Below are 20,839 nucleotides of genomic sequence, written 5' to 3' on the forward strand. Positions count from 1 at the left end.
GTAAAGAAAAGGTTGTAGCAGAGATCGTATGCGATCTGCAGTTGGGTAACGCCGTGTAACACTAATTCTGCAACAAAAATCCCTGTTTTTATTTACATTTTTTTTACATTTTTAAGGACCTGTGTCTGCCAACATCTTTTCTCATCGCCATCTTTCCACAATTCGGAAAGACTCTTAGGATAGGTTCGGCCACGAAGGATCTCTTCGCTGTCAGAAATAATGCGACCGCAGTTAAAGGAGACGTCGCGACGCCACTATGATGTAACCAGCCTTCGACAGTGCGACTGAAAGATGAACTGCAGTCTTAAATCACCGCAAATACAATCTCCTCCATCCCATGTTCCTACATATACCGTTCAAGTAGGTTTAAACCCACGGACCTAAAAAAAAAAAGACATAAATGGAGTATAAAACATTTTTGGAGACTGCAAGAAAGTGTTAATTTCCCCTGCGAATGGAGACTTCTGGGACACCTTGTAGTCTCCAAACAATTATATAGGCATCGGCAGGGCGGAAAGCTCTTGTCTAAATGCCGTGCTGTAGTCACTTTTAGATGTTTTTTTTTTCTTTTTCTTTCCCGCAGGCCGATTCCCCTCTGTTTGCTCGGCTGCTGTAGCTCAGCGGGGAGACGAGCTGTTTCGGGAAATCTCTCCCAGAATAAATTCACTTCGGAGCAAAAGCTTCTGCATTTATTTATTTATTTATTACCTGACAAACAAGTGAAACTCGGCAGTGATATAGAAAATCACATGACTGAGAGAGAGACAGATGGATAGACAAGGAAAGGTTTAGTGTCTATTGGCGTGCACTTGGTGGGAGGGTGGCGTAGTGGTTGGCACCGTGGCCTCGCACCACCAGGGTCAAAGGTTCGTCTCGGGTCAGTGTGTGTGTGTGTGTGGAGTTTGCACTTTCTCTTCGTCTTTGGTGGCTGTCCTGCAGGTACTCCAGTTTCCTCCCAAAGGCACGCTAATTAGAGTTTCCAAAATTGCCCATAGTGTGTGTGTGTGTGTGTGTGTGTGTGTGACCTGCAACGGATTGGCACCTCTTCCCATGGGTGTACCCTTCATAACATTGATTTACAGTTTATTTCCTATTCTGTCCAAGGTTCACGAACGGTTCAGTCAAAATCGATTCCTATGACATTACTAGCTGAGCGGATAAACAGCATCTGATGTAGCGTCTTTACACCGACTTTAGGTTTTGAATTTGTTATCGAATCAGTATCGACTGCGCGGACATTCTGAGCTCGGATGACGCAACGTTATGAGAGAAGATGAATTGCTATTGATTTTAACATCACAACATACATGGTGAATTTATGATGTCACACAACTAAAAGCTAATCAGTGTCCATTAAGGCTGGATGTGAAGCAATTGGATTGCAAAGCACTTGGCAGGATTCACGTTTGAAAAAGACGAGGCGAGGCGAGGCGAGACGAGGCGAGACGAGGGCAGACGGACCGAACCGCCCATTAGCCATTTCCGTTCCTGGCTTCTGTTTCTGAAACGTCTCGCTGAAAACCATCTGCTCTTCAGAACGTCTTCCCGGTCCTGACGAGCGGGGACGCCTTCAGGCTCTGTCCCCTGCACTTCATTAATTTGTTCTGGAACAGTGCCGAGTCTTTAAATAGTAAATGGGATACAAGAACTCATCAAAATTCCTTTCTAGTTTCTATAATGAGTGAAGAAGAAATCTGATTAAACAGCAGTTTGAGATTCTATTATTTTTATTATTGTTGTTGTTTTATTAAATTAAATTTTTTTTATTTATTTTTTACTATTTGTTGATTTGAAAGATTTGAAAGTTCACGTGCATGTGCACGATTTTAAGTTAAGAAAAAAATTATGTAAATACATTTTTAAAATATATGTTTCAACCAGAGAAGCGTACATGCTGTAAAGATGATTAATCTCCCCACACACCCTACTTGTGAAATAGTATCATCCAAAAATATATTTATGAACAATAATAAATTTAAAGTGTGACATAAAGAAACGTAAATAAATTGTAAATCAGATAACGTAATATGTAAATAAAATGTAAAGCTAAATATAAAGTTTATAAATTACCTATGTATACCATAATTTTATATTTTATACAAATAATAAATTATTTAGGTATAATAATATAATCAATCATATGTATAATCAATTAGTAATAAAAATAAAAGTTAATATTTGATATTATAAATACCATTTACATAATATTATTCAAAATATATATATATATATATATATATATATATATATATATATATAATTAATTCATAATTTTATATATATAAAAATTATATATTTAAATTTTATATATATATATATATATATATATATATATATATATATATAAATTTTTTTTATTTTATATACCAAAAAATGGATCATATAATATATCAAATGTATTTATAATAAATTAATTATGTAGAAAAATTTTATAAATTATTAATATATATATAAAATAAATATTTAAAATTCGATATAAATGATACATTATGCATGTATTATATTATTATAAAAAATCTATAATGTAATATTTTAAATACATAATTAATTGTTTACATATAATATCCTAATAAAGCGTAATTAAAATTACTTAATAATGCATAAAATATATTTAATATTTTATGTAAATAATGCATTATTTATATTTATTATTCTAATATGTTTTATTTACAATTAATTAATTATATATAAAACATCTTACAAATATTCAAAAACAAATCCTGTAAAAAAATATGGAAAGAATCATGTGAAAACAAACAAACAAAAAGAATCTTGTAGAGATACGGTATCATGTGAATCTATTTCTGAAGATAATGTGCGCCTTTGCAGTGAGGGATGATTAAAAAGTCACAAATCACATGATCGCATCTCCATTTCCTGGAGCAGGATCTTTAGGGGCATCTGGGTTCTTTTGCTCCTATAATAAACCGCAAAAGAACATCAGGATGAGGAATCATTTGAGGATGACTCTCAGATGAGTCTTTACAAGGCCTTGGGCGTCTCTCGTTGTATAATGGAGCACATTTAACAAGGTCTCGACTTAAAACTTCTGAAATACCAGAAGTAAATAATTTTCACTTAAATAAAAGTAAAAAAAAAAAAAAAACACTTCCAAGTAGAAAGAAAGAATTACAGTGGCGCTCTGACAGCTGCAATTTTCCAGCGTCCTCGTGTGTAAACGCGTTTGTCAAGAGACGACTTTATCCGGCAGGTTTATGGCTCGCTTCGCTAAATGCCCTTCAAAACAAATAGCGCTTTTATGGAGCTGACGAACTGAGCGTACTGTGTTAACGGGAACGAGAAAGAGGAACCACATTTCCTGAAACTGAGCGATGGAGATACAGAGAGTGAGATGAATGAGGGATAAACTGATGATGTGCTAGCAGTTATCTAGTTACTGAGATAGAGATAAGGGAAGGATCGCGGGGCACGGCCTTACACAAACATCTGGCAATGTTACAGAAATAAAACATCATCCTGAATTTAATTAATTAATTTTATTGAATTAATTAATTATTTTGAAGTTAATTTAATTTAACTCAATTATAATGGAATTAATTAGAGAAAATTCAAACACAAAAAAATCTTGTTGATGCAATTGTGGAAACAAAAATCCCAGAATGCCATGCAATGCTCTAAAAAAAGAGAGAGACTCGTCTAAGCTGTTAGCATGAAAGTGCAAGCTTAAGAAGGCTAAAGCCTACTGTACCACTTCAAGCATGGCATTGTGGGTAATGTGAAAATAGACAGAAACAGATCGATATGTCAAATGAGATGTTTAAATTAAATTTTTATGTAAGGAATTTCTTTCCTATAACACTTCACCTTCTCGCCAAAATTTGGTAAATAAAAAAACATGTGACGCTATTAACCCTGCGTGTACCGCTTTAACGCTGCCACGCTGAAAAAAGCAAATACAGCCCGAATCCTTCAATTACCTCAATTAACTACTATAAATGTTCCCCCAGCAAATGCACAACAACAAACAGATGCATTACCTAACCGGCGGTCCGAACGCTGTAATTGATACATCAGTTGAGCCGGTGATCGAACGTAACCTTGTTGCGCCGCCATAAACCCAGAAGGCTTTTCTTTTTATCCTTCATCTACTACAAAACTTCACGCCAAAAGAGTGCAAAGCCTCCCTACGATGTCGCTTGCTATCGGTTTTATTCACGAGACAGCAAACGCATAACGAGATGAGAGCAGTGCTATCGACCGGCACGCTAAACCCGTCGATACGGAGAGACGCATGAGACGCGCAGACGAAAGCTCGAAGACTGTCCGGAAGCCACGATCGTTTGTGAGTGATAATTGTTATGGCATAGCGTTAAGATGACTTTTATTCACACACACACACATACAGTATATGCTCTTGGATATGACAGTGCTGCTGAAACAATGTGCAGTATATTATTTACAGGACGCAGGACTGTAAATCTAAATAAAAGGGAGTGTTAAGAACGTATATCCTTTCAGGATGAACATGTGAGATCTGAGAGAGAGTCATGCTGTAGTAGGAAAATAGTCAATCTTTTTTTTTCTACATCAGCACATCCAGATGTGTGTTTTATTCCTTTCATACCATATCTAATGTTTGACATTTTGCAATAAAATCTCCAGCATTGTTCGTTATTTTCCTCTTAATATTTTAGACCTGTCAGATGTTTAGATTTTAGCACAAGTCTTATTAGATCGTCTTGTTTCTCCATTGGGGATTCTATTGACTACTTTATGGATCTTTTCTCCTGAACTATTGAAAACCTGTCCTGATCAATATTCCTCTCTATAAACACTCCTTATAAAGAAGTTCTTTAATAGTGTTTTGAGAATTAACTGGATGATCGAGCATCCTAACTTTAAGGGCACAACCAAAACGGGACAACAAAATAATGTAATAATCTTGATACCTACATAGAACATGTGAAAAGCTTAAACAGTACATAAACTGTTCTTCTTGGCCCTTTAATGGTTCCTCAGAGTTCCTTGGATAATTAGGAATTTTTTAGACCTTCTAAACTGATAAATCCCTTTTCTGATCACTTAATAGTACACATACTCTTAGAAAGAGAGCTATATTAATTAACTAACTAATTAATTAAATATCAGCACAGTTGTGATGCAGCAGTGGGAACCAGGCTATAGGCCATTCAATGAAACAGAATGCAGCCCAACCTTGAGGGTGATGCCTTGGATTACGAGCATAATTCATTCAGGCTCCTATTTTAAAACACTTGTAAACCAAATCGAATCATTCATAAGAAATAATGGAAACTCAAATTATTCGTTCCACAGCCCCAAAAAAATAAATACATAAACATAATTAACACAAAATATAAAGTAAAAATAAAACAAATTAATCTGCACTTTACCTTTAAAAAAAAGTAAAAATAAATCCAAACAGATAAGCGTTTCCGTTCGTGCGCACAGGCGCTGTGTATGTGTGTGTTTGTGTGTGTGTGTGTGTGAATCTAAAGTAAGGAACCGCTCCCCCTCCACCCCTTTCTCGTCTTATACAGTTACCCTTCCTCCACTCTTTTTTAAACACACGCGCGCACACAACGCAAACACTGTTTTATCGGAAAAATAAACAAGAAATCCCTAAAGAAATCCCTCTAATCCCTTGACGCTCATCAAACATCAAATACATCAAAACAACAAGCGCATGCGTGATAGCTGATACTCGGTACTCGTAAACCAAGACTTGTTCGTTTTCCAAGTGAAAATTGAAAATCTTTGCTTTCTTGCAAAACACTCACAAACCGCATTACTTGCAATCCGAGGTTCTACTGTAATACTAATATAATTATATAATAATATAATATTTATAATATAAATGTTTATATAGTAATATAATTATATAGTTCATTAAACACCATTATTATAAACAGATTATGATTTGTTTCTTTATTTAACCAGTTACTTTGCTCCACCAACACATATCTGCGATTGGTGTAACTACTGTAACTAACCGCAGAGCTGGCGACTGACGGTTAGTGTAATTAATAAGGCTAAAAGTAGTTTTAAATTCTTATTCATGTAACCAAATGGTGAGTGAACCATAGAGGTGGTGGACAGTCCTGAGAAACTTATTTTACAACTTAACAATTTTCACATATTCTACTTTAGAATATACACTACTAACTTCTGGGATCCAGGGTGGAATCCCAAATAATGAAATGTTCCGCACATTAAGTAGTCCAAATGATCAGGGGTTACAGAGGGATTTGGGATTCAGCCTCGTGTTAGAAATTTTCCAGTACTGCAGACCGTACAGACCTACTATCACCTATGCTGGTGACCGACGGTTAGTGTAATAAATGACTGTTATACTTCACTGCATAGATCATGTGCTGTTGTGTGCACTCATGAAACGCATCTCGTCCAATCAGTTGGCGGTTATGTAATAGAGCTTTGAGAATCCACTCAAAAGGATAATCAAAGGTTCTTAAGTCCAAAAAAATTCTACTTGATTGGTTGATATTATGATAGAGAAGATAAATTTTCCCAAGTTCAATGAATCTTCTGCTTCTTTCTCTGTCTGAAGACATAAAGATGCTATGTAAACTTTTCCAACAAATGCTTTCCATTTTTTTAATCAGAAAAGATTTCAGAGACTTCCTGCGGTGGAAAAATGCATGTTCACATCAAAAATGTAAGAGGAGCAGACAAGAGAACAAAATGCTTTCTGTGAAATAGCTAAAAGGTCATGCTTGGTCCTGCTGTAAAGAAATGGTGCTCTAGATAGGATAAGATACCAGAAGAATGGAGGTAGTGGTAAGAAAAGAAAAGAGATTGGAATAGAAGGTAGTTCAAAAGAATGCGGGAGGGTCAAAGGGAAATTGTAAAATCAGACAGCTAGATTTTTATAATCAAGATCGTTGTCAATTATGACACTGAGCATCCTACGTAGAGTTTGGATTTAGATTAGTAGTACACCATGCCCCTAGAGGTCGTGAATTTACCCAGTAGGATGAGCATTATTTCTTTATTTTATTAATAAACCTAAAAAAATTCCATCTTTCAAACAGGAAAATAAAGATGAGTTTAGAGATAACTAATATACAATTGGGGAAAAAATGCGGGGTTTCCAGGGCTGCATTTAATATTAGAGAGTTCAAAACTCCTATGCGACTGTCAATCATCCCAGACTCATCCTGCCACTCAGAAAAAAACTATGTGCGCTTTCGGTGTATTTGGAGTGATAATTAATTAGCATAATTCGCAAAATCATGTGAACCTAATCAGCTTCAAGTCATATAATTGTTAATGAGTTACTACAAAATCACTTTGCAGTCTATCACTGATTGCCTTTTATCACCATACGCATGTGAGTACAAAAAAAAAATCTTTCAAACCAAAATTTTGTTGCTTTTTTTTAGTTTTGCTTGGTTGCTCCTCTGATCTTTTTAAATCCCTACAACAATTTTTTTTTCGGGGAAACTATTATCGAATAACCTATTATAATCCAATTATCCTATTAACTACATTTTAAACACCTGACAGGTTCAAACAACAATCAAAAACTTCAAAAGAATATTGTATTTGATCATTTAGGGTTCTAAAGTTCTACTTGAAAGACTTTCTGGTATTCCAGGGGTCTACAAAGAAGCTTTTAAAAAGCATGCAGAGAAGCTTTAAGCGTTGTAAATGTTCTACTCTAAAGAGGTATTTGGTTTGTCCAAATTTCATTTTATATGTAGAATTGCTCAAAAAAATATTCAGACTGTATAAGAAAGTGTTTGTGTTTTTGTTTTAAACAAAAACATTCACACAAAAATTTACAGAAAGCTTAATTATTGTGGCCTAAATGAGCTTTACACAAATCCAGATGTAGCTCCAGATCCCTAATGAATGACCCAGAGGTGACAGTGGCCTTGAGAGGAACCAGACTCATCATGGAAACCCGTCTCTCTGATCGAATCGGAAGCCTCATCTTACTGTTTCATTCTAATTTGTCCTCTTATTCGTCTCGAATATAAAAAAAAAAGAAATCAGATCACCAGCCAGATCTTCACCCAATCTTCCAACCGTTTCCAGACACATCACACACTAATGAGTCTGAAGCTCATATTTTCATGGAATAACTCAGGCAGAATTTGAGTTTCAGAAATCAAGCCGAAAATGGAAGCACTTCTTAAATCAGCATTTGGGTCTTGGTGCTTACCACAGTGGAACGACGAGGGAAGGTAAAGCGGCTTTTCTGAGTTATCTCATTGTTAAAGTGGTAGAACTTCTTTCCTGCTTCTCAAAGAAACATCTAATGCTATCAAACCGTACAAAAAGCAAAAGTTCACTAACCGTTTTACAATTGGAAAATTCCTAGCTTATGATTATGACACATTATATCACACATTCAGCTCCTAATCAGACATGGACCAGACACCATCATAATGTTGATACCTTTTTGGTGATATATTGCTCCACTAAAGGGCCTCTGGATCAGATAAAAATAGCAAATATACTAAAGTGGTTCAGAAAGAAATGGAATGCAGAGACATCACAGGAAACTTACTGAACATCGCCAGCTCATCAGACTGATTTCATCAAATGTTTATTCAACAAGGCCGAGACCATAATTACGAAGGGTGTTCAAGTTAAACCAGGACTTCTGATTGTACAGAATAACAGAACTTCCTTTGTTTCTCTAAATGATCACCTGCTACACTAACGCACTAACGCAGTTGTTGTAAGGTGCAAGTGGTGTTGGTATAAGATTGTGTGTACAGACAGATTTGTCTCTTTCACAAGTTTGCGACAAGTTAATGTTGATATTTAAGGATTAGGCATTTCACTCGCTGAAGGTTTATGGGTCCAACTGGGAGACACCTCGGCCAGGATCGTTGTTGACTGACGTACGGCCTTCTTTAAAATGGTTGCACAGTTCAAATGTTTTACTGCAGCTAAGAGTCTAAGTCTTCTCTAAACGTCATTTGAACAACTTAGAAGCAATTACTAGGGAAACAAAGTGCTGTTTAAGATGATGTAACAAAATTGGTTGTGTTGTCTTCTGGAAAGTGCTTGACAGATGGAGGCTTTTTGGAGGTCTGATATGTGCACAAAAGTCATGAAAATCAGATCACAGGTTGAAATCTGCTGCCATTACGACACTTGCGGGTATAAATGCATAATCCGATACGCATTCAGATCTCATTGAGCTGAACCATTTTTATTGTGCGTTTCATGGGCTATACTCAACAGTTATTTTGGGTCATTTGCAAAACGCACCCAATGGAATTTGATATACTTCTCCTTAAGGATTTATATGATCACCAAAAAAACTGAGCAATTATAATCTCAAGACATTGAGGATGCAAAATTGCGAAGGAACTTTTGATATCTCCAATGGCTCAGCTATGACGATGCCTTAAACTTTTGGCGAAAAGTGGCTAATAACTTTCTGAGTGACATCATTTACATTTAAGCAATTGGCAAACATCCTTATCCAGAGCAGCTCTCATAATTTTTATCTTTTTATACATCTGAGCAGTTAAGGGTTGAGGGCCCAACAGGGACAACTTGGTGGTTGTGGGATTCTAACCTGGGATCTTCTGAACCGTAGGCCAACGCCTTAACCCCACTTTTGGAAGGTCTTAATTAAATCCCCCCATTCCAAAATTATGTCACAATGGTATTGGTATTTCCCCTTTAAATGCATATACACACTGTGTCCACTGACTTTCTGGTGCGCTGGGTGGCGATGACGCAGGTGCTTGGGCCCGCTCATCGTTGCTTTGCAACAATTTTATTTCTTGCATTTTTCCCCAAAGCAGTGAAGGTCATAGACTGTCCTCAGTGAGTCTCCCACGACTTAAGTAACTGGAACGCAATTAAGCTCAAAATGATAATAATGCTAATAGTAATTATAATTAACCCCCAAGGTAATCCTGATGCATTTTGGTTTATAATCTTTTAAGCTTTAATTAAGTCATTCCAGCATCTCGTGTCGGTCCCTTTAGAATGGACTTTTGTTCAGCAGTTATTTTTTCTGCTATTCCTTGCACATTGACATGTACAGAAGAGTAAATTAGCCAAGCTGCAGCTTTGTGTTTAAACACAATAAAATCAGCTGATGTTTATCCATCAAGCTGAATCCTTTATAGATTTATTGGTATTAGTGCGGTGAGACAGCCGTGATACAACAATCATTTATCACGCAGAACAACAAGAGAGCACCAGGAGAAAGCGGGATTCGAAATCACAGGAGATTCTAAGGAGTATGCATCTTTGAAAAGCTCATTTCCTGCTGCATGTCCGTCCTGAGAAAGAAAATCGATGTTGGTTGATATTGAAGCGCTGGAATCGATGAAAATTTTGACTTAATTCGATCCTGCTCAGCTGGCTGAGATAAGGGTGTATTGGAAAGGCTATACAATGTAGAGTGTTAGTGTGTGAAAGCGAGAGAGAGAGAGAGAGAGAGAGAGAGAGAGAGCAGGAGCAGGAACTGATCTTTAGCATAGTGTGGAGAAGCATTAAAAGTCCCAGGTTAGGTGCATTATCAGACCGGCCAGGATAATACACAAGGGCAGAGAAGGGACACACACATAGAGAAAGAGAGAGAGAGAGAGAGAGAGAGAGAGAGAGAACGTGTTCAGGGTACACATCTGTACGGATGCATTACTATTCCAACGATTTGTTGACCCAGAAGTGAAATCCACATATTTGCAATCTTTACCATTCGACTGAAACGGAGGGCCATATTTGAGATATGCATGACTGCTGAGAAATTAATACACAACACCTGGCACCTATTGGTGTTAAAAGCTTTGAGAAAAACTCAGGTGTCACATCAGCCATAAGAAACAGTCATGACTTCTAAGTGACTTTTAACTAATTAAGCGTCATTTAATGTGCTTAATTAAGCACAGTTTTGTACGACTACTGTACAAAACTTTTTTGTATATCTACACTATGGCTCAAAAGTTCTGGATCATTTGCAAATTGCATATGGAATGCAATTTGTAAATGATATATGGAATAATGCATATGGAATAATGTAATTATGTACTGTAACAACAACAATAACAGTCTGTTGTTATTTTAAGAGGTCAGGCTTTATGGAACACTGCAAGAACAGTATTGTGTCGAGTGCGTTTGCAAAACCCATCAAGCTCCACAATGAAACCTCATGTCTCTCATGGTCTCTAATGAAGACCTTCCCAGGAAAGCAAGACCAAAACTGAGTTCTGCTGCAAAGGAGACGTTCATTTAGAGTCACCAGCCTCAGAAATCACCAATTAACAACCAGCAGCTCAGATTAGAGCCGTTATGAAGCTTTACAGAGCAGAAGGAGCAGATATACGTCTCAATATCTCAATAGGTTCAAAGGTGTATTTTGGATAAACGGCTTAAGGATTGTTTTACAGTGGACCTTTTATACTGTATACAGGGTCACAAGAGGCCGAGATTTGGGGAACAAGACGGGGTACAATCTGGACGCATTCACACACTCATATGGATCCACTTTCAGTTTGGTTTTTAAAGCAGCTGATGCCAAGAGGAGTCATAAATTAAGGTTAAGTGAGGTTTAATGTCTATTTATTTTCATATTTTACTTCATTTGCATGTCTTTTCAAATGGTTTGATTGTTTTATATCCAAAAATATGATTATAGTGTTGGAAACTGGTAATCTGCTGACGTACCACAATATGGTACTGATCTGCATGTCTTTGGACCTTTAGACCCACCAAGCTTGGGGAGAACATGCAAACTGCACACACACACAGCCCCCGAGGCGGGAACCCCCAACCCTGGATGTGTGAAGCCACAGTGCTCACACACACGACTGTAACCAATCTGAAGATAAATTACATCATGCGATGAATAAATTGCTATTTCAAATAATAAGGAAGCCATACTGTTAAACCTTTTTAATATTATTAGACCTATAAGTTGCTCAATTTTGATATTTATATTACCTAGTAGTAGTCTTTGTAAATTTTTTATATTAATTTATAATAATTTATTAATCCCAGGTGGGAATTACTTAAATCTGCGATGTTTAAAGTTGTCTTTTACGTCTGAGCAAAAACAAATCTAATCTTTTCTTTTTTTTAGTCCTTATTTTCTATCCTGAATTTTTCCCACCTGTGTGGATGCTGTTAAACAAATCTTGAACACTTGATACCACTATGATAACAGACGGTTCAGGCTTTGGGTTACAGATCAGAAGGTCAGCGGTTTAAGCCCCAGGTCCACTAACTTGCCACTGTTGCCCCTTTAGTGTCTGCTCCAGGAGGTCCCTAAAGGATTAACTAACTTAACTCAAAACTAATCATCAATCAAATTTAAATACATATAACTTTTCTCTACATAAATATTGATGACGCCATCAAACTTCTATTTGACCCTGAGGTCAACCATATCTACAGTATGATTTAAAGATCCATAATATTTCTATTGAATTCAGTTTAATTATATTTATACGGTACCTTTAACAATAGCCATTGTCTCGATAAATGTGAAGAATTATGTATAACTTATCATTATCAGTACATCATCGTTAGTCTCTGAGGTCCTAATAAATCAGTAACACTTTGTCTAAAACTCAAATGATTCTTATATTTACTGTATAATCGTTTTAATCACGTTTTTTAGTATGCAAGTATTTTTTTAGTATGCACGTTTTTATTATCGTTGTGAGTTGTGTCCACTTGGTAGAACCTCTATTGCTTGCAATTCCAGCTGCTATGATGTATTAGATGCTTCATTCCCATCAGCTTTACACATCTGGATGCTGATATTTTTGCCCATTTCTCCTGGGAAAATCATTCAAGTTCTGTATGTTCAGTACACCATCTGCTGAAAAACAATTTTCAAATCACAGATTCTCAACTGGATTAAAGTCAGGGCTTTTATAGGAGATTACAAAGCAGTGGGAGAAAGGAGAGAGAATACTTATGCATCTTTATCTTTATTAATTTCGGCTTGAGAATTTTGTAAACCGTATAGAATATTTCTGGTTACTTTAAAAAATTAAAGCGTATCCTGTGCGGAACTTATTTCCAGGTGGGAATGCAGACAAATTTGAGGGGGGGTTAATACTTTTGGGGTGAAGCACTTCACACAATTCACAGCAGTTTTTAAAATAAGGCTCATGAATTTCTCAAAGCAGATAATTCTCTCAAAGGAGATGACGACGTGGCGATTAAGTCATGACTGATTCCTGTTAACGATGTTGTCAGGGGTGTATTTACTATAAAGCGATGATTATAAATGTGTATTAATGACTTCATCAACTTTCTGCAGTGAATAGGATTGATGCAACGGTTTGAAAAAAACGAGTCTCTGATTTAGTAAGTAAGTAAATAACATCTGGTAAGATGACAGTGCACATTTTGTTAACGAGCTCGTTATGGTTATTCGTTATGGTTTCTATGGTAACGACATATTGGTACATAAAAGATTGATAGAATGATTTAATGGTTAAAGCCTTAAAGAACGCTTTCATGAATTATTTAATAAACTGATCCTACAGTCGTTTTTTTTTTTTTTTTTTTGCTTAAATAATTTTTTTGGGTTTATATGTTTGTTCAGGACATAAAAAGGACGTTTCACAACGTAACTATAAACTTTTAAATGTGTTCAAATGATCTTAGAGAACTTTCCCGCTTTTTATGCATCCACAAATATATATATTTTTTCCTGTAAATTTAAAATCCACACGACTTCAGTGCTTAAACTGCAAGAATCCTTCCTAATGAACCCCTCTGCACGCAGAATTACTCCCACGGATCCGCTCGTTCCTCTATTACGGGTCCATTTGCAGAAATATGTCTCAAATCAGTGCACGAATTTACGCAGCCTGCTTTTGGAGAAAATAAACAATACCGAGCTTATGAAAGTTCTCCTTTCTGAAAGCACCATCAGGCTTGTGTGTCATAGTCGATCAACCAGTCGATATGGTAATGCCAGGAGTTTTAATACAGAGGATGTTCTGTATTCTCCCTAACTTGGGCTACTGTATGTTCACATTACAAGTATGACACACATTTTTTATTTATAAATCTTTTTGGTCAGATCGGATCTGCATGTCGCGTGACGAGTCTATAATTTCAAGTGACTTTATTTATAACTCTAATAGGGGATTATATAAAGATGTACTTTAAAAGACAGTTTTTACTTATTAATCAAAAGTCCCACTTTGACTTGAACACCCCTCATAACAATATTCACTGATATCACTTAAGAAACTCAACCTGTTGTTCTATTTCTTTTAATTAGTTCATTAGGTTGTTAGTTTGTGTGTTTGTTCGCTTCTGCGACGTTTGGACACACAGCTCCGGGCGGTTGGCTTTCTCCATCAGGTCAGAAGTAACAGGTGGACGTCTTGAGTCAGAAACTATTCATCAAACGCTTAAGGTCAAGGACACATCGACCTCATTAAGGGACATCTAAACGATCAGAACTGCTCGGACCGGTGATAAAACACCCGGCTCTGGGACTAACAGGACAGTGACGTCATCCTCTCTCTGTCTCCAGCTCATGACCTGATTGAGCTCCTCGTCCAAACATGACACCTCGGTCCTGAAGTGTCTATTAGAGTATATGTAACGTAAGCGTTTGAAGAGTGTGTATCGTCCGCGCAGATTCTCGACCCGGATTCCAGGAACAGATTCACAGTAGACTCCTGCAAAAGGAAACGATTTACTCGAGTGATGCAGGAACAGTTCTTGGCGGATCTTCACGGTGGAACACACTCCCCACAAGTAGGCTTCACAAGTAAGTGTAAGATCGGGGGAACGGGACAGGTGCGGGAAGAAATGTGTTTAAACTCCGGCCACGTTCACGAACGCTTCCCATTTCCAACTAAAATACTGGGAACACGTAGGGCTGGAGGTATGACCCGTCAACAAATGCATATGCACGAGTTTCAGAACTGTACATTTTGGCGCATAAAGAAGAATATTCAATTATTTGTCACATGTACTTTTACAGCACAGTGAAATGTCTTCTTCGCATATCCCAATTAGGAAACTGGGGTCAGAGCGCAGGGTCAGCCAGCTTACAGCGCCCCTGGAGCAGGTACGGTGAAGGGCCTTGCTCAAGGGCTCAACAGTGGCAACTTGGTGATGCTGGGGCTCGAACCCCCGACCTTCCGATCAGTAACCCACAGCCTTAATCCACTGAGCCACCACTCGCGGTGGGATTCGAACCCACGTCTCTAGAGAGACTGGAGCCTAAACCCAGCGCCTTAGACCGCTCGGCCATGCTACCTCTAGGTAAAGTATATACATGGTTAGAGAAAACTGATTTATAATATCTCAAACGTTTTCAAACATTTTACAAAAGGTAAATTAACCATGGTAATACCCGGATCTTCAGATTCGAAAATCAACAGCGTAGAGGATTACCCGCCCGAGCCAGCGCTCCCACAGCTTACATTTAATGTATTCTTGTACAAACAGTTCCTCTTGAAGGTACGTAGTTTGTGCACACAACTTCGGTTTCATCCGAGTTCCATCTAGTAAAAGCTTTTCATAATGAAACCTGGTGATGTTTCATTTTAAGATTTAAAGAACTTTATTAATCCCAGAGGGAAGTTGCCTATTCTTGGTTATAGTTGCTCACTGTTGTTATCCAGTAAAAAGGAAAAAAGTAATAAATAAGAGGGAAAAATGATCATGAAATAAGATAAAAAGAGTCCTAAAACCATAAGTACGATACCACATACTAAACTTTTGAACACCTTGATTAAGGTATATTTACGTTGAATGTTTGAATATTTAAACGTGCCTTTATCAAACACAGCTGGGTAACGGCGCTGCAATTATGGGAGGCCATTAGGGTCAAATTTGGTTTCCTACTGCCAAGATTAATTTATTAATAATAAGAAAAATAAATGCATTTAAAGTTCTATGTTAATTATGTGCATTAACATATAAATATTGAAGTACAGACACTGTACGATATTAAATGAAAGAAATGATGAACAAATGTGAGCCTACAGATACAATCTATATAATCACGGCTTAATATAATACTATTATAATGCAGTATATATAGTTCTTTATAGACGTCATTGCTTTTTAAAAATTGTTAATTACAACATTTATAATGCCTTATCAATTTACAAAACCCTGCCCATGTGACTTCACTACCGGAGACAATATCTACTATCTGTCCTGTTCCTCACTGCAGTGCAACACACACACACCGACACACAGACACACACACACTTACTTAAAGATAACACACTCCTACCTTTAATCTACTGAAATGCACTTTTGAACATGATTAAAGTTTCGGCTTTTGCCGTGACGAAAGATTTTTTTTTCCCTCTCTCCTGTCTGTTCATCTCTTTTTCAAATCTGTCTCTAGTGCAAAATACAAAAGCGCATACAAACAGAAACCACACACACACACACACACACACACACGCACGCACGCACAGTGCTGCCACCCTCCCATCCAAATGTGTTACTTTATAGCTTCTCAGTCTTATATACCCTACACACCCAACTCTCCAGGCAGGATCTCTCTACAGCGAGTCGACTCACCGCAATCACACAAGAAGAGGAACAAGAAGAAGGAGAAGAAGAAGAGGAGCGAAGTTTCCACCTGCAAAGGGGAATCCGGAGCTCAGAGTGTGTTTACTCGGCCTTCCATCACTGCAGTGGGGCTGAAACTGCTCTCTCCACCAGGGCTGTCCGAATCACATGAGCAGCATTGTGTGTGTGTGTGTGTGTGTGTGTGTGTGTGTGTGTGTCTGTGTGCGTGAGTGAGAGAGAGAGAGAGAGAGAGAGAGAGCAATAGATAATGTGAGAGAGATGGGTGGGAGACATTAGGAAAAAGAAAAAGCAGAGAGAGAGAGAAGATGGATAAGAGACAAACATGAGACACTGGGACAGAGCAAAGAAAGAGAAAGAGAAAGATAACAAAAGAGAGATGAGCGAGGGACACTGTGACAGCAAAGAGAGAGAAAAAAACAATAATCCACGAGAGACAGACAAGAGACAAATGTGAGACACTGGGACAGAGCAGAGAGAGGGAGAGAAAGAGAGGGAGATGAGAGACAGACAAGAGACACTGGGACAGAGCAGAGAGAGGGAGAGAGAGAGAGGGAGATGAGAGACAGACGAGAGACACTGGGACAGAGCAGAGAGAGGGAGAGAGAGATAACGTAAGAGAGATGGGTGAGAGACATTTTGACAGAGCACAGAGAGAAAGAGCGTGAAAGAGAATTCACAAGAGATGGACGAGAGACTTTGGGACAGAGCAAAGAGAGAGGGTGAACATAAGAAAGAAAGAAAGAAAGGAAGAAAGAAAGAAAGAAAGAAAGGAAGAAAGAAAGAAAGAAAGAAAGAAAGAGAGAGAGATAATGGAGAGATGTACAAGAGACATTGCTTTGGGACAGAGCAGAAAGAGAGAGGAGAGAGAGAGAGAGAGAGAGAGAGAGAGAGAGAGATGGGCGAGAGATATTTAGAGAGAGAAACAGGGAGGAAAGAATAAGAGAGAGAGAGAGAGAGAGAGACTCTTAGGGAGTTGCTGGGATTGTCCCTCCCATTTCACACAAACACAACACCAAGTGGTTTAGTGTGCATCCGGAAGGCATTTAGCAAGGGAGTAAATGTGTATGTGTGTGTGTGTGTGTGTGCGTGTGTGTGTATCCGCACACACTCTCCATTAGCCTACGGACTCCCATGGAAGCCACAAGCAAAACATTGTGGCCCTCTGATTGGCTGCCCTGTCCCAGAGGGTTCACAACCATTAGCATCCATCAAACCTCATTTCCCTTACACACACACACACACACACACAGCGGGCACAGCCTTGTAGCACTGTCCTGAGTGTGTTCTCGAATACAGCGAATATATACACACGTCCAAAAGAGTTACACAAACACACTGAAGCCTCTCTGCTTTGTTTACACCATTACTGACTCACACACACACACACACACACACACACACACACATCCGTATTCTCTATCTCCCCGTCTCCATGGTGTTAATGAATGGGCCGGGATTTTTTAACGAGTCCACGGGGAACCAGAGAGGAACACAATGAGGTCTCCAGTGACGCGGAGCTCGGGAGCTTGACCTCTCCTCCTCTCCGCTGGAGATAATCACCAGATCCTCACAGGATCTCCTCCGAGCACCTCAGGAAGGTCATGGTGATCATCCCAGCTCCCGAGAGTCTCTCGGCTAGGTGGAGATGTTAGCGCAGTAGTTCATCTTTTGATTAGCTTTCATTTATTAGCATACTTGTCCTGGATCGCTCATGCTAACGTCATTAGTGTAATGCACTATGGAAAGAAAATTCATTAGCTTCTTTCCTGCTAGCGACAGTTTCACAGTTAGCGATTTGCTGTTTGTTAAGTGACAACTTTACTGTTATTAGTTTCCTATTGCTAGCTAAAGTTTTACCGTTAGCTTTCAGCATCCTACTGTTAGCAACAGCTTTACTGTTAGCTATTACCTTCTTAACTCTTAGCCACAACTTTACTACTACTACTGCTACTGCTACTAGCTTTTTGTTGTTAGTTACTATATTTAATACTCTACTGTTATTAGTTTTGTACCAACTGCTTTACTGTTAGCGTTCAGCTTCTGACTGGTAGCCAGAGGTTTCCAGTTAGCTATTAGCTTTTTGTTACCTAAAGCTTTACTGTAAGCTATTAGGTTTTTACTGTTAGCTACAATGTAACTGTTAGCTCCTAGCTTTTTGCTCTTAGCTACAACGCTACCACTATTAGCTTTTTACTGTTAGCAAAATGTTTATTCTTTATGCTTAGATTCTTACTGGTACCTTATTACAGGTTTACTGTTAGCTGTTAGGTTTATTACTCGTTTTTAGCTTCTTACTGTTTTCTAATTACAGGTTTGCTGTTCTTTATTAGCTTCCTACTGTTAACAACAGGTTTATTGTTTATTTTCCTTTTTTACAGGTTAAACTTATAGTTACCTACAATGTAAATGTTAGCTACTAGCCTTTTGCCCCTCGCTACAACAATTTTTTTTTCCAACTGCTACCTAAAATAGTAGCTTTTGACTCCTTACTGTTACCTAATTACATGTTTACTGTATTTTCAAGTTATCAGTATTTTTGCTCATACTGTATCTACAACTCTACCGCTATTATCTTACTGTTTATTAGCTACAGATTTATTCTTTGTACAAAGCTTCTTACTGCTTAAGAAACCTTATTATAGGTTTACTGTTAGCTATTAGCTTCTTACTGTTACCTACAGGGTTACTGTTAGCTATTAGCTCTTTACTGTTAGCTATAATGTAACTTTTTTGTAGCGTTTTGCTTTTATCTATAACTCTACTGCTATTAGCTTACTGTTTGTTAGCTACAGATTTATTCTTCATACTTAGCTTGTTCGCTATTTACCGTATGTCATATAGCATGCATAATGCTTTATAATGTCTATTAGTCTCTAATAGATGTCTTAATGTTTGCATGTTTATTACATGTATAAAGCATATATTGTTTATATGTTATATTATATATTGCATTATAATGTGTTCGTAGGACTATTTCACAAAGGTAAACCAAAGCCTGTACATCATATCATGTATAGTGTATCATGCAGAGTACATAATACTTTATAATGTGTATTAATGTCTAATAGCTGTCTTTTTGCTTGTAGATTTATTAACATGCATAACACTGTATAAAGCATGAATATATTTAACATTATAATATCATGGTGCATTTTAAAGGGTTCATAGGACTTTTTCACAGAGGTCAGGAAAGTCTTTAGATTTGGTCAGTCACATGGCATATATATATATATATATATATATATATATATATATATATATATATATATATATATATATACACATGTATATACACCTTACAACATATTTATCAGCTATATTATTGATCTGATGTTTAAACACATGTATAACAATAAGCATGATGTCATGTTATATAATGCATTATAAAGTGTTCATTCGACTACTTTTACAGAGACCAACCAAAGCCGGTACATTATATCACGTCACATAGCATACACAATTCCATATAATGTCCATAAAGGTTTGAACATTGGACAAAGGTCAACCAGAGCCTGTACATTAAATCATGCCACATAATACTTTATAATGACTAGTGTAGCGTAAATGCTTGTAAGTAGTTTTATTAATATGCATAACACTTCATAAAGCATGCGTTTATAACTTTATAATGTTACGTCAACTACATAAGGCATTATAGCTTCCTCTCCAGAACATGTAATAGATGTTTCAAAATGCCAACCTCATACATGAATAATGCTGGATTATATCTAGAATAGTTTTTTTTTTTTTTTAACACTTCATTAATATTTATGCTATAATGCACTATAACCTACAAAACTGCTACTACATCAAAGCATTTCATTTATTATGATATAATACCCTGTTATACGGTATGCATGATGTCATATCTTTCTGTTTTATAGCTATAACTACTTATAAGCGTGGATCGTCAGGCATTATAAAGTGTTATGACTGTTTTATAACGTGATACACGTTTTATAGGAAATATTTAACACATTGTCTTATCTCAAAAACCCATCTACTCAGCAGGAGTCATTCATAAAGCAGAAAGACCTGAAGGACACACAAACTCTATCTCTAGGTGTCTCTCTCTCACACACACACACACACACACACAATTCCACACTTGTGTAAAACCGTATAACAGGAGCTGATGAGCCGAGTAAACACAGCACAGCTGAGCGCAAACGCTCTAAATCCCTGGAAGTCCACACACACACACACACACAGACACACACACACACACACACACACACACACACACACACTACAGTTTTACTTTATACAATATTTTTAAATAAAAATTTACAAATTCTGTAATTTCTTCTTTTTTTTTTGACCACAG

At 37.2% G+C, this 20,839-nt stretch overlaps 1 protein-coding gene across 4 annotated transcripts in view; it reads right to left on the reverse strand.

Annotated features, from left to right (window-relative positions):
• rgs3a (regulator of G protein signaling 3a) overlaps nucleotides 1-20,839 on the reverse strand; it is a 158,880-nt gene that overhangs the window by 49,446 nt on the left and 88,595 nt on the right. The window lies entirely within an intron of this gene.

The sequence above is a fragment of the Clarias gariepinus genome, chromosome 24 (genome assembly GCF_024256425.1).
Source record: "Clarias gariepinus isolate MV-2021 ecotype Netherlands chromosome 24, CGAR_prim_01v2, whole genome shotgun sequence".
NCBI lineage: Eukaryota > Metazoa > Chordata > Actinopteri > Siluriformes > Clariidae > Clarias > Clarias gariepinus.